The sequence below is a fragment of the Myotis brandtii genome, unplaced genomic scaffold (genome assembly GCF_000412655.1).
Source record: "Myotis brandtii unplaced genomic scaffold, ASM41265v1 scaffold77, whole genome shotgun sequence".
Classification (NCBI taxonomy): domain Eukaryota; kingdom Metazoa; phylum Chordata; class Mammalia; order Chiroptera; family Vespertilionidae; genus Myotis; species Myotis brandtii.
Window position 1 is genome coordinate 2,887,852 of NW_005371082.1, and position 13,199 is coordinate 2,901,050.

Consider the following 13,199-nt stretch of genomic DNA (forward strand, 5'->3'; position numbering starts at 1 on the left):
CTGTGATCTAAAAATATTGAATGGAAAATTCCAGAAATAATTCATAAGTTTTAAATTGGGCACCATTCTGAGTAGTGTGATCAAATCTGTGCCTTCCTGCTCCACCCTACCCTGGAGGTGAATCATCTCTTTGTCCATGGTATCTGTGTGTATATAAGCTATCCCGCTCTAGTCATTCACTAGCCATCTTGGTTATTTAATTGGTTATCAGGTAGAGACCACATTTATATAACTTTTATTAGAGTATATTGTTATTATTGCTCTCTTTTATTATTAGGTGTATTAATCTCTTACTGTGTCTAACTTATAAATGAGCTTTTATTATAGGTATATATGTACTGGAAAAAATATAGATAGGAAAAAACATACTATATATAGGGTCCCATACTACCCGAGGTTTCAGGAATTCACTCGGGGTCTTGGAACATAACCCTCTCAGATAAGGGAGAATAATCTATTGAGTATTTAATTGAGTACCAGACACTGTGTAAGCACTGGGGAATATGACAGTGAACAAAACGGACAATCTCCTTGCTTTTCTGGAGTTTACAAATTTGGGGGAATTTTTATTCAATTTCATGATAGCTTTCTACTTTTATTTTTATCTCCAGAACTCAGTTCTTATGTTCTCATCTACCCCTGAGATTTGCCATGTGGATATCTTTATGATTGCTCAATCTCAGATATGTAACATTGAATTTACTATTTCCAGTGCCATGTTCATTCATGTTCTGAAGTCCCATTTTGATTTTTTTTAATAATATGAATTTTTTATTGCCTCATTTTCTCTACAAGGAAAAACTAGTGCTTCCTAAATTTGGAAGGGCCCATGAAATATTTTTTATTATATTTTTTATAGTTGACTAGAGGCCCAGTGCACAACATTCGTGCACTGGGGCGGAAGGGTCCCTCAGCCCGGCCTGCCCTCTTGCAGTCTGGGACCCCTCAGGGGATATCCGACTGCCAGCTTAGGCCTGCCACCACCGCTGCACCAGCCATGAGCCCGGCTTCTGGATGAGCGGTGCTCCCCCTGTGGGAGTGCACTGACCCCCAGGGAGCAGCTCCTGCTTTGTTGTCTGCCCCCTGGTGGTCAGTGCACGTCATAGTGACTGGTTGTTCCACCGATTGGTCGATTTGCACATTAGGTTTTTATTATATAGGACTAGAGGCCCGGTGCACGAAATTCATGCACTCAGGGTGTGTGTGGGGGGGGGATGGGGATTCCCTCAGCCCAGCCTGTGCCCTCTTACAGTCTGGGAGCCCCGTGATCGATTGCTCCGTCTGCTGGTGGTCTGGGCCTCCCTCTGCGGTGCGATCATAGGACAATGGCCAGGCCCCTGACCAATTGCATCGCACCTGCCTTGGCTGGCCTGGCACCAGTGGGTGTCATAGCGTGGTAGTCCAGACTACTGTTCCGCTGTTTGGACATTTGGTCAATTTGCATATTACACTTTTATTATTATAGATAGTATTAGATATCTACCATTTTACCCCCCTTGTCCTCCCTTTTCACAGACCCTACCTGCCCCCTTCCAGATCTTCACTACACTATTGCCAGTGTTCATGGGCTATGCATTTCCTGTGTAATAAAGAGCTAATATGAAAATGGTTGTCATGCCCTCATGCTGTCATGCGGTAACGGCTCAGACATTCAACACTGGGGAGTTAGGAATGGGGACCAGCCAGGCACAAATGAGCTCGCGAGAGAGGAATGGGGACCAGCCAGGCTGTGGCCCAGGGGAGGGACGGCCGCCCGCCCCGTGGTCCCGGGCGCCAGCAGCTGCGCCTGCACCTGTGCCCCGGGAGAGGCACAGTCTACAGGCACTGTGGTCCTGGGTGCCAGTGGCTGGGGCGGTGGCCCTGGAGAGGGACAAGCCGTCCACCCTGTAGTCCCGGACTCCAGTGGCTGGGGCTGCGGCCCGGGAGATGGACTAGCTGCCTACCCCATAGTCCCAGGCGCCAGTGGCTGAGCCTGCACCTCTGGCCCGGGAGAGAGACAAGCTGCACACCCCATGGTCCTGAGTGACAGCGGGTGTGCCTGCGCCTGCGGCCCTGGAGAGGGACAATCCACATGCCCAATGGTCCCAGTGGTTGCGGGCGCCAGCGGCTACGCTTGCCGCCAAGGAGAGAGAGGGACAAGCCGCCCGCTCCGCGGTCCCAGGTGCCTGTGGCTGTGGCCTGGGAGAGGGACAAGCCACCTGCTCTGCATTCCCAGGCACCTGTGGCTGCAGCCTGGGCCAAGCCGCCTGCCCACAGTCCCCTGCGGCCAGCTCAGGCAAAGCTGGCCTGGGTCCTGGGTGCCTGCGGCCAGCCAGAGGAGGAAATCCTGGGTCCCGGGTAGGGGGCGAGGCAGGGGTGGTTAGGGGTGATCAGGCCAGCAGAGGAGCAGTTAGGGGCAAACAGGCCCGTAGGGGAGCAGTTAGGGGCGATCAGGCAGGCAGGCAAGTTGTTAGGAGCCAGTGGTCGCGGATTGTGAGAGGCAGTCGGACATCCCCTGAGGGGTCCCAGATTGGAGAGGGCGCAGGCTGGTCTGAGGGAACCCCCCTCCGCCGTGCACAAATTTTGTGCACTGGGCCTCTAGTAATTATATAAGTTCTTTGCTTTATCTCTTCTTGTTCCACCAACCCCACATGGAGTTATGTCAGTCTGTTCCATGCCTCCCTGCTTCAGGTCTTATTTTGTTGATCAGTTCATTTTGGTCGTTAGATTCCACATATAAGTGAGATGATGTGATATTTATTTTTCTCAGTTTGGCTTATTTCACTTAGTATAATATTTTCAGGTCCATCTATGCTGTCCCAAATTTATGAGATCCCTCTTTTTTACTGCTGCATACTATTCCATTGTTTACGTGTGCCACAGCTTTTTTATCCATCTACTGATGGGCAGTTGGGCTGTTTCTAAATCTTAGCAATGGTAAATAATCCTGCTATAAACAAAGGAGTGCATATATTTCTGATTGGTGTTTTGGGGTTTTTAGGATATATCCTAAAGTGGGATCGCTGGGTAAAAAGGAAGTTCCATATTTTATTGTTTGAGGAAACTTCATATTGTTTTCCATAGTAGCTGCAACAATCTGCATTCCAACTAGTAGTAAACTAGTGTTCTCTTTTCTCCACATAACTTGCCAGCACTTGTTTGTTGATTTTTGATGATATAGCCATTCTGACAGATGTGAGGTCATTATCTCACTGTGGTTTTAATTTGCATCTCTCTGATGATTAGTGACTTTGAATATTTTTTCATGTTTCTTGGCCATTTGCTTGTCATCTTTGGAGAAATGTCTGTTCAGGTTTTCTGCCCATTTTTTAATTGGATTGTTTGTCTTTCTTTTGTTGATTTGTATGAGTACTTTAAATATTTTGGATATTAACCCATTATCAGATGTATCATTGGCAAATATGTTCTCCCATACAATGGGTTTCCTTTTCATGTTGATTTATTTTGCTGTGCAGAAGCTTTTTATTTTGATGTGGTCCCATTTGTTTATTTTCTCCTTAGTTTCCTTTGCCCTAGGAGATATATCCATAAACATATTGCTACATGAGATATTTGAGATTTCACTGCCTATGTTCTCCTGTTCTCTAAGACATTTATAGTTCCATGCCTTATATTTAAGTCTTTTATCCACCTGGTTTTTATTCTTGTGCATGGTGTAAATTTGTGGTCTAGTTTCATTTTTTTCGTGTGTCTGTCCAGTTTTCTCAGCACCATTTGTTGAAGAGACTGTTTTTATTCCATTGTATGTTCTTGCCTCTATTGTCAAATATTAATTGACCATAATGGTGTGGGTCAGTTTCCTTGGTTTCTGTTCTGATCCATTAGTCTATATGCCTGCTCTTGTACAAAAACAAGGCTGTTTTGATTATAATGGCTTTGTAGTGTAGTTTGGTATCCAGTATTGTGATCCCTTCTATTTTGTTCTTCTTTGGAGAGATTGCTACAGCTATTTGGGGTCTTTTATGGTTCTATATACATTTTTGGAGTATTTGTTCTTGCTCTGTAAAGTATGCCATTGGTATTTTAATAGGGATTGCTTTGAATCTGGGATTACTTTTGGTAGTATAGACATTTTAGTGATGTTAATTTTTCCACTCCATGAACATGGTATATGCTTCCATTTGTTTTTTATCTCCTCTATTTCTGTTTCTTTCTTTTTTTTTTCTCATCCAAGGATATTTTTCCCATTGATTTTTAGAGACAGTGAGAGAGGGAGAGACAGAGATAAATACCGATGTGGTAGTGAAACACATCAGTTGGTTGCTTCCCCCATGCCCTTGACCAGGGCCAGGAGTCTGTAACGTAGATATATGTCCTTGAACAGAATTGAACCTGGGGCCCTTCAGTCTGTAGCCTGCCACTCTATCCACTGAGCCAAACTGGCTATGGCTCTTTTTAAAAAAATATATTTTTATTGATTTCAGAGAGGAAGTGAGAGGAAGAGAAAGATAGAAAGATAGAAACCTCAGTGATCAGAGAGAATCTTAGATATGTTGCATCCTGCGTGACCCACAATGGGGATCAAGCCCACAACTCGGATCATCTTTGGAGAAATGTCTGTTCAGGTTTTCTGCGTGACCCACAATGGGGATCAAGCCCTGACTGGGACTCAAACCATGACCTCCTGGACGCTCAACCCTTGAGCATTGTCATCTGGGCTCTTTCACTATTTCTTTCTTCAATGTCCTATACTTTTCCAAGTACAGGTTTTGTACCTCCTTATTTAAGTTTATTCCTAGGCATCTTGTTTTTGTTGTTGTAATGTTAAGTGGGATTGCCTTTTTAGTTTTTCCTTCTGAGCGTTCATTATTGGTGCATAAAAATTACATTGATTTGTGGATGTTGATTTTGTATCCTGCTACTTTTTTTTTCATTTCCATTTGCCTGAAGAATTTTTTTCCACTCATTCACTTTCAGTTTGTGTGAGTCCTTTTTCTGTGGTGGGTCTCTTGTAGACAGCATATATCTATACTAATAAAAGGGTAATATGCTAATTAGACTGGATATCTTCTGGATGTCCTTCTGGAGAAAGCCACGGTGGTGGGGGCCGAGGCAGAGGCCATTAGGAGTGGTCAGGCCAGCAGGGGAGAGCAGTTAGGGGCGATCATGTCAGCAGGTGAGGGCAGTTAGGGGCGATCAGGCCAGCAGGTGAGGGCAGTTAGGGGCGATCAGGCCTGAAGGGGAGGGCAGTTAGGGGGCGATCATGTAGGCAGGGGAGGACAGGTAGGGGGCAATCAGGCCGGCAGACAGAGGCAGTTAGGGATGATAAGGCCGGCAGGGGAACAGTTAGGGGCATCAGGCTGGCATGCAGAGTAGTTAGGGACGATCAGGCAGGCAGGCAGGTGAGCAGTTAGGAACCAGCGGTCCTGGATTATGAGAGGGATGTCTGACTGCCAGTTTAGGCCCGATCCCGCAGGCAGTCGGACATTCCTGGAGGGTTCTTGGACTGCGAGAGGGTGCAGGCCAGGCTGAGGGACCCATTCCCACCCAGTGCACGAATTTCATGAACGAGGCCTCTAGTATATATATATATATACTAGTGGCTCGGTGCATGAAATTCATGCATGGAGGGGGGGGGGTTCCCTCAGCCCAGCCTGCACCCTCTCCAATAGAGGACCCCTTGGGGGATGTCTGACTGCCGATTTAGGCCCAATCCCACATCGGGCCTAAATTGGCAGTCAGACATCCGTCTCGCAATCTGGGACTGCTGGCTCCTAATCGCTCACCTGCTGGCTTCCTGATCACCCCTAACTGCCTCTGCCTGCCTGCCTGATTGCCCCTAACCCCTCTGCCTGCCTGTCTGATCTCCCCTAACCTCTCTGCCTGCCTGCTTGATCGCCTCTAACTGCCTCTGCCTGCCTACTTGATCATCCCTAACTGCCCTCCCCTGCCGACCTGATCGCACCCCTAACTGTTCTCCCCTGCCGGCCTGATTGCACCACCAACAGCTCTCCCCTGCCGGCCTGACCTCGCCCCCAACTATCCTCCCCTGCCGGCCTGGTTGCCCCCAACTGCCCTCCCCTACCAGCCTGATCTTGCCCCCAATGGCCCTCTCCTGCTGGCCTGATCTCGCCCTCAACGGCCCTCCCCTGCTGGCCAATTTGGTTCTGATTGGTCGGTTTCTATGCCAATCAGCGTCAAAAGCTCCACCTTCTAGGCAGCCATTGGCTCCTCACAGTTCACCCAGATTTGGTTGATTGGTTGGTTTCTATGCCAGTCAGCATCTCCATGCCTATCTCTGGTCCTGATCAGAGAGGCGTGGCTAATCAGCAGCCTCCGCGGAAGCCAGCAGAGAAACAGAGGTGCGGCTGCTGCGAAGTCCCGAGAGAGAGAAGCAATGGCTGATCAGCAGCTGCCAAGGAGGCTGCGGATCAGACCCTGCCTCTCTCTTTGGGCCTCTCTCTGGGCCTCTCTCAGTGCCAGGGCAATCCAGCACTGACTGCAGGACTGACTTCCCTGTGTTTGGTCGAGCCTTTGGTTGGTCGTTACGGACCCTGAGTTTTTATATATTAGGATGGGTTATGTTTTCTTATTCATTCAGCTACCCTATGTCTTTTGATTGGAGCATTTTATCCATTTCCGTTTAAGCTTATTATTGATAGATACTTGTTTGTTGCCATTTTTATTTTTATGCCTGTATTTGTTTCTCCCTTTCTATTTCTTCTTTTTACAATAGTCCCTTTAGCATTTCTTGCATTGGTGGCTTGGTGGTAATAAACTCCCTTAGACATTTTTGTCTGCGAAGCTCCAGATTTCACCTTCAATTTTGAATGATAGCCTTGCTGGATAGAGTATTCTCAGATTCAGTCCCTTGCTTTTCATCACCATATACTTCATTCCATTCCCTTCTGGCCTAATGTGTTTCTGTTGAGAAATCAGTTGATAGTCTAATGGGAGCTCCCTTCTAGGTAACTTTCTGTCTATGTCTTGCAGCTTTTAAGACTCTGTCTTTGACTTTTACATTTGCCAATTTAATTATCTTATATCTTGTTGTGGGTCTCTTTGGGTTCTTTTTTCTTGGGAATCTCCATGCTTCTTGGACTTGTGACTTTTCTTCCCTCAGTCTGGTAAGTTTTCTGTCATTGTTTCTTCAAACAGGTTTTCTATTACTTGCTCAGCTTCTTCTCTTTGTTGTACCCCTATTTTGCTGACGTTGTTTTGTTTCAAGTTGTCCTAAAGCTCCCTTAGACTCCCTTCCTTCTTTTTAATTTTTTTTTCTAGTAGCTGCTCTGTTTGGGTGTTTCTTACTGCCAGGTCTTCTAACTCGCTGATTCTGTCCTCAGCTTCTGCTTGTCTACTGTTGAAACTTTCCATTATTTTCTTTACTGAATCTATATTGTTCTTCATATCCTCTTAATTGTTATTCATGTTGGTGAATTTTTCATTCAGCTCCTTATGTCATTGAGTTGTGTGTATTTGTCATCCACATTCTTGAGCATCCATATAACCATTACTCTGAATTCTTTTTCTGAGAAATTACTTGCCTCCATTTCATTTAGTTACTTTTCTGGCGATTCCTCTTTTTCTTGCCTTTGAGGATTGTTTCTTTGACTCCCCACTTTTTTCAATCCTGTTGAATTTGTTTCTATGTTTTAGATCAAACTGCTATGCCACCCAGATTTTTTGCAGTGGTCCCAGGTAGTAGGTGTTTTGTGGGCCCTACTGGTGCAGTCTCTTAGATCTCCTGAGCTGAGTGTTTTAGCAAAGCCCCCTACTTGGTTTATTTAGGTTCTCCTGATATAGTTGGGTCTTGAATGTTATTGTCTTGTTCATGAATGGAGTCTCTTCATAGGTTGTCTGACTATGTGACTCATCCGAACTTAAAGTGCAAGCTGCTGTGGATGTGCTCGGGGTCCCAGCTCCTGTGGCAAGGGTTGCCTGAGGTCTCACCGGTGTGCAAGGGGTTCCATAGCCCCGGCCATGTGGTGTGCACTCTGTGGCTCATTGCAGGGGTTCCAGAGCCCACGGCCACAGAGTCGGGCATCTTGGAGTTCATGGCTGAGGCAGCACTTCCTTAGCTGGGGTGGGGCGCAATCGGCAACTCACTGTGGAGGTCCCAGAGTCTGTGGCTGAGTTAGCGTGAAGTTGGCTGGGGTGGCATACACTCTGTGAATCACTGTGCAGTCTTGGATGGTGTCTAAGGCCAGTCTTTATGGTGGTGAGGCTGGGCTATTAGCCCCGTCTGCTTGCCCCTTCAAGATGGTGTGGTTTCTGTACCAGAGCCAAGCCGCCTGTGGAGTGCATGCAGTGGTAGCAGTGGCTCCCCCTCCAGGAGAGCCTGGTCTACCAGCCCCTTGGGCTCCTGGGATATCTAACTGTCCCTCACACACACACCCACCCACCACCCAAACTGATTGTGTTTTGGGGTGACCCTCTGTCCCCCCCACCATGCAATCACCACACTCTCATCCATGTACATGAGATTTTCCTCTTTTTTTTGTTTTGTTTTGCTCAGTCCCTCCCCATCACTCAACTTTTATGTGAACTTTGTCACTTTAATTGTAGTTTTAAGGAATTATATTTTATGAAGAATATTTGCAGAAATGTTACTTAAATTACAATTTTGTTTTCTTCTCACCCGTTACTTCCTTTTACTCTTCCTACTCCATCATTCTCTTTTCCCACCTTACCTTCTCCTTTTTGTCTTTTACTCATTCATTTCATTTTCTTCTTTCCTCCCCTTTTGCTTTTTCTCTTTTAATCCCTCCTACCCCTTTTCTTTTTCTTCTCCCCCCTCTTCCTGTAACCTTATTTGGTTTAGGTAACAGAATCAGTTTTTCGACTGGAAATTAGGACTTCAGAGTAGTTTGGTTGTGTATGTGTGTGTATGTTGTGCACCATGGATTTATAGATAACTAGAGGCCCGGTGCACGAGAGTAGGGTCCCAACGGGGGTGGGAGGTAGCCAGGACCCAATCGGTCCTCCGAGCGGGCAGTGGAACACCCTTGCCAGCCTGGGATCCGGATCCATCCCACAGACGTTCCTGCCAGTTGTCAGGAGCCATCTAACAGCCACTTTTTTTTTTGACACTTCAACTGTTTATTCCATAATCAGAAATGGATCTACGTTACCACAAAGGTTGAAACCCCACTGTAAATAGATTGAAAGCAGAAAATAGGTAATTTCACACAATGTCCCAGTTATCAACCCAGATGGGTGCACAGGTACAATAACACATGAATGAGGGAACTCTAACAGGCTGTGGGGTTCAAGAAGAATGTTACCCACATGGTAACAAAATCTAAGTGCTCTGGAAACCAACACCAGGCCAGCCACAGGCCTCACTTCACAGGATGGCCCTAACTTGCACGGGGTGCTGGGCTCTATGATGGCTGCATATCTTTCTGTGTAGTTGTCTGTGGGCCAACTGCTCTCTTCTTTCTCATTTAGGGCGAGCAGCATGTGAGGGCAGAGCACACTGTTGTGGAATGCAAAGGGCTGCTCAGAGATGAGGGGAGTGGCTGGGCCCATGGGGTGAGAGGTGGACACAGAGGACACTATCTCACCCAATAGTGGGGCAGGCTGGCCAGCCTTCATCTGCCTGACCCCACTCAGGAGGGACCAAGCAGGGTATCCGCCTCTCTATTCTCCATCCTTCCATCTGTGACACCTGTCACCCTTGCCAGGCCTCCCCCAAAGTGAGTTCAGCTCAATCCCTGAATGAAAAAGGGCACAGAGTGGGGGGCCTCCACTCCAGTGCCCCTGATTCCCAGAGACAGGACCTGGTCGACAGGACCTGGTCTCAGGACGGTGGCCACAGCTGCAGAACATAGATCTGTTTCAAGAAAAGTTGGGAATGCAGACTTTCGTATGAGCCCCTATTCCAAAAGGTGGCAGTTTATTCACATTGTGGCAAAGACACCTTCAAGAGTAACATAAGTGGGTAAAGTCAGGGCCAAATCGAGCCATTTCCTCATTGAATCTCTCTGAGGTGCGTGGACAGAACTGAGTCTCAGCTCTTCGCAGGACACTTCTGGGGTTTTTTTAAGCCTAAAGGACAGTAGTCGGTCTCCATTCTTGTTCTTTGGGGTTTTTTCATTGTTGGACAAAAGGATACGTGCATTGGGGCAATCCTCTCGAGCTACAATATTCCAGTTGCACCCATGTGATGACGACAGCGCCCCTCAGAGGGAGGGAGCCAACAGATGGGGAGCAGGGAATTCTGAAAACCAAAGCGATGACAGAGATGCTAAGCCTTTCCTTCACATGTCTGACACCCCTCCTCAGGCGGCCTGCAGACTGGGCGTCTGCTGGACCTTTACCACTTGATGTCCTGGCAGGCTGTCTGGGGCCCTGCTAGGCAGTGTGCAGGGTCGCCTGGGCCTGGGGGAGTCGCCCCCCCCCCCAGCCACTCCTAGTACAGCTCCTGCACATGGGCGCTGGTCTCTGGGGGCCACACTGTGAGGATGGCAGCGTAGATGCCTTCCATCTGCCACAGCAGTCCTCCACATGGGCCTGACCTCTGCCGCTTAGGCATCCCCAGTGCAGGCCAGGACCTCTACAAAGTGGCAGGGGAACTTGCCCCTCTACAGCTTCAGGACCACTTCTGGATGTTCCGAAAGCCGTAAGAAGCCTCAAAGCGCAGCAGAACCTCTCCGTCCCTTTCAAGGGTGACCTCCTGGAAATCTTTGTTCCTCAGGGTGCGGTAGGTGAGCACCCCCACGTCCTCGTTGAACAGCTCCTTGGCCATGTGCCTGAAGCTGTGCACCAGGTACCCGTCGGAGCTGGCACCCTCGTGTAGCCTCACCTCTTCTTCCTTCACATCTCCAAACAGAGTCTCCAGGGCGGCGTTGTTCGAGGCAAGGTCACTTTGCTCCATTATCTGGATAATTTCACCTGAGGTTAACATGCACTCAGCACCCTGGGAACTATGTAAAGCTGTGGGAACATCTTCTCGAAGGGCCTCCAGTTTCTTGTCATAACACGGGCCACAGTGATGTGGAAAATCTTGTCTGGGGACAGGTTCTGCCGTCTGGTGAAGTAGTCCTTCACCAGAGAGCCCATGATCTGCTGGGGAGACTTGGTCGTGCAGAGGTGGGGGGTGATGGGGTGACCCAGCACGCGCTCTGCATATCAGACCCAGCCGGGGCAAGCAGAGGTCAGCATGGGTAGCCAGGGCTCTTCTTCACGGTGCTGGCGGTACCGATGCACAAATTCCTTCTGACTCTCCAGGATGCTAAAGTCTGCAGCTATCTTTATGTCAAAGACAGTGCGCCCCAAGGCTTTCGAGGAAGCCGCAGAGCCTTCTGGATGCATCAGTGACACTGAGGTTGAATTTAACAGCAAAATAAGGCAGAGACTGAGGACATATAGACACTGCCAGCACCTTGTGCTGTGAGGTATCACATTTCTTATTAAGGTTCAGAACATGGAAGAAGTCCTTGGTGTTCTGCTGAGAAACTTGGACTCCTTCCTCTGTAGTCACACACCTGTTACACGCCAGGCAGTCACTCAGAAATATCTTGGCATTGGCCAACTTATGGAATTCTCCCTTCTCCCCATTCTCCTAAGCTGGACTCCAGATGTTGACTGCAGCATTCTCTTAGTCATTGGTTTTTGTTTTTTTACTACATTCCTTCCGTGTGCAGTACTCACACTTCATCTGGATCAGGGTGGTCGGGGGCCGGCTCAAGTGACCTGAAAGAAGCACAGGGAGAGCAGTCACTGCTGGTCGCCCCTGGTGCTGCTGGCGGTATCCTTTCTTCCTTGTGGAGCATCTAAGGAGGGGAAGCGGCCACAGTGCCCAAGACCAAGTTCCAGGAGGCCGGCAGCGCTGTCAGGATCGTGCCGGTGGCACTGGTCTGTTGGTGCCTGGCCTGTCCTCTGGAGATTGAACCTGAGGACTACTAAGGAAGCCAGTCCCCAGTTCTGCCCCACCACCTCCACTGATTGATAGGAGCCTGAGGGTCAGGAGGAGGGACCAAGAGGTCTGCCTTCTGCCCACTCAACAGTCCCCGCCGAGCCACTCACCCCAGTTCCCCCTTTAGCCATCCCCTGATCATTCGGAGCCTGAGGGCCGGGCGGGGGGAGGGGGGGATGTGACCGTTTGTTTGGTCCTCACAGTTGTTATGGGCACTGGCTTTTTATATATACAGATTAGCTTTTTTATAAAACAAAATTAAACTTCCAGATTTGGTAATACAGAGGGACTTTTTTTGAGAAAGATTCAGCTAATACTAGTAGTCTTGAATTTTATTTCCTGAGATTGAAAGTTTCACTGATTTCTGCTTCGTTAATGATGATGGTTTCAAGGAGAGGGATGTTACTCTACTCTTTATATTTTGGTCATGCAACACCTTTGCTTAATATCCACTAGAATATAGTTATGAGACCAGGTATAAACATTTTTAAAAGTTTGTTCTAAAGTTAAAGAATAATAAGAAAATGCAGAGAAGTGTTCAACTAAATAATTAGTTTTATAAGATGGAATTTACTCATCCTCAGCTGGATTTTCTAAGAGATGTTTCTTGCTATTTACTGGATTCCATCTTTGTGTCAGAGTAACCAGCTTTTTGAAAGTCCAGAATCTAAAAAAACAGGACTGGAGTGTAGGAGTTAACATTCCCACATGTTTAAGACCTGGTTCCTCTTCTAGGTTCAAGGGTCTTTGTTGGATATGTGACAGTGAGATTATCCACCTTCTTCAGCGTATTCTCTCCTTCATATTCACAGGAATATTTATCCATATGAATGACCACAAGACATATTATGAGCCTATATAGGGTGTAGGAATATCTTCATTTCCTCATTATTTTCTTTCCGTTTTGTTTTTATAATCTTACTAGTGGCCCGGTGCACAAATTTGTGCACATCGAAAGTGAATTAATGAGAAGAAATATTTTAATATTGCTATTTGCCCTTTCTCTGTAATAGAAGTCAGAGATAAAAAAAATTAGTAAAATGTATATGAAAGTAATATATAAATTTATTAACAAATAAACAATAACAACATGATATGACAACAAAGACATAAAACAAAAACATGATATAAAAACAACAAAAACATGATATAAAAATATTGATACAAACAATGACTGATAAATTGATTAAACTTATTCTAATATCTTCCTGTATACCACATTAAGAGTAAAAACACTTTCAGAGTGCTTGACTAATTGCCCTTGTGATGAAGTATTTACGACTTTAACGTCACACGCTCTTCGAACTCTAGAGAAAGCAACATATAACTGACCATGTCC

The 13,199-nt window shown here is 47.0% G+C and overlaps 1 protein-coding gene and 1 pseudogene across 1 annotated transcript in view; one reads left to right on the top strand and one right to left on the bottom strand.

Annotated features, from left to right (window-relative positions):
- LOC106724223 (neurobeachin-like) overlaps positions 1-13,199 on the top strand; it is a gene marked incomplete at its 5' end in the record, with an annotated part of 217,421 nt that overhangs the window by 94,503 nt on the left and 109,719 nt on the right. The gene's annotated exons all lie outside the window — the stretch shown is intronic.
- On the bottom strand, positions 10,461-11,849 carry LOC106724227 (annotated as a pseudogene).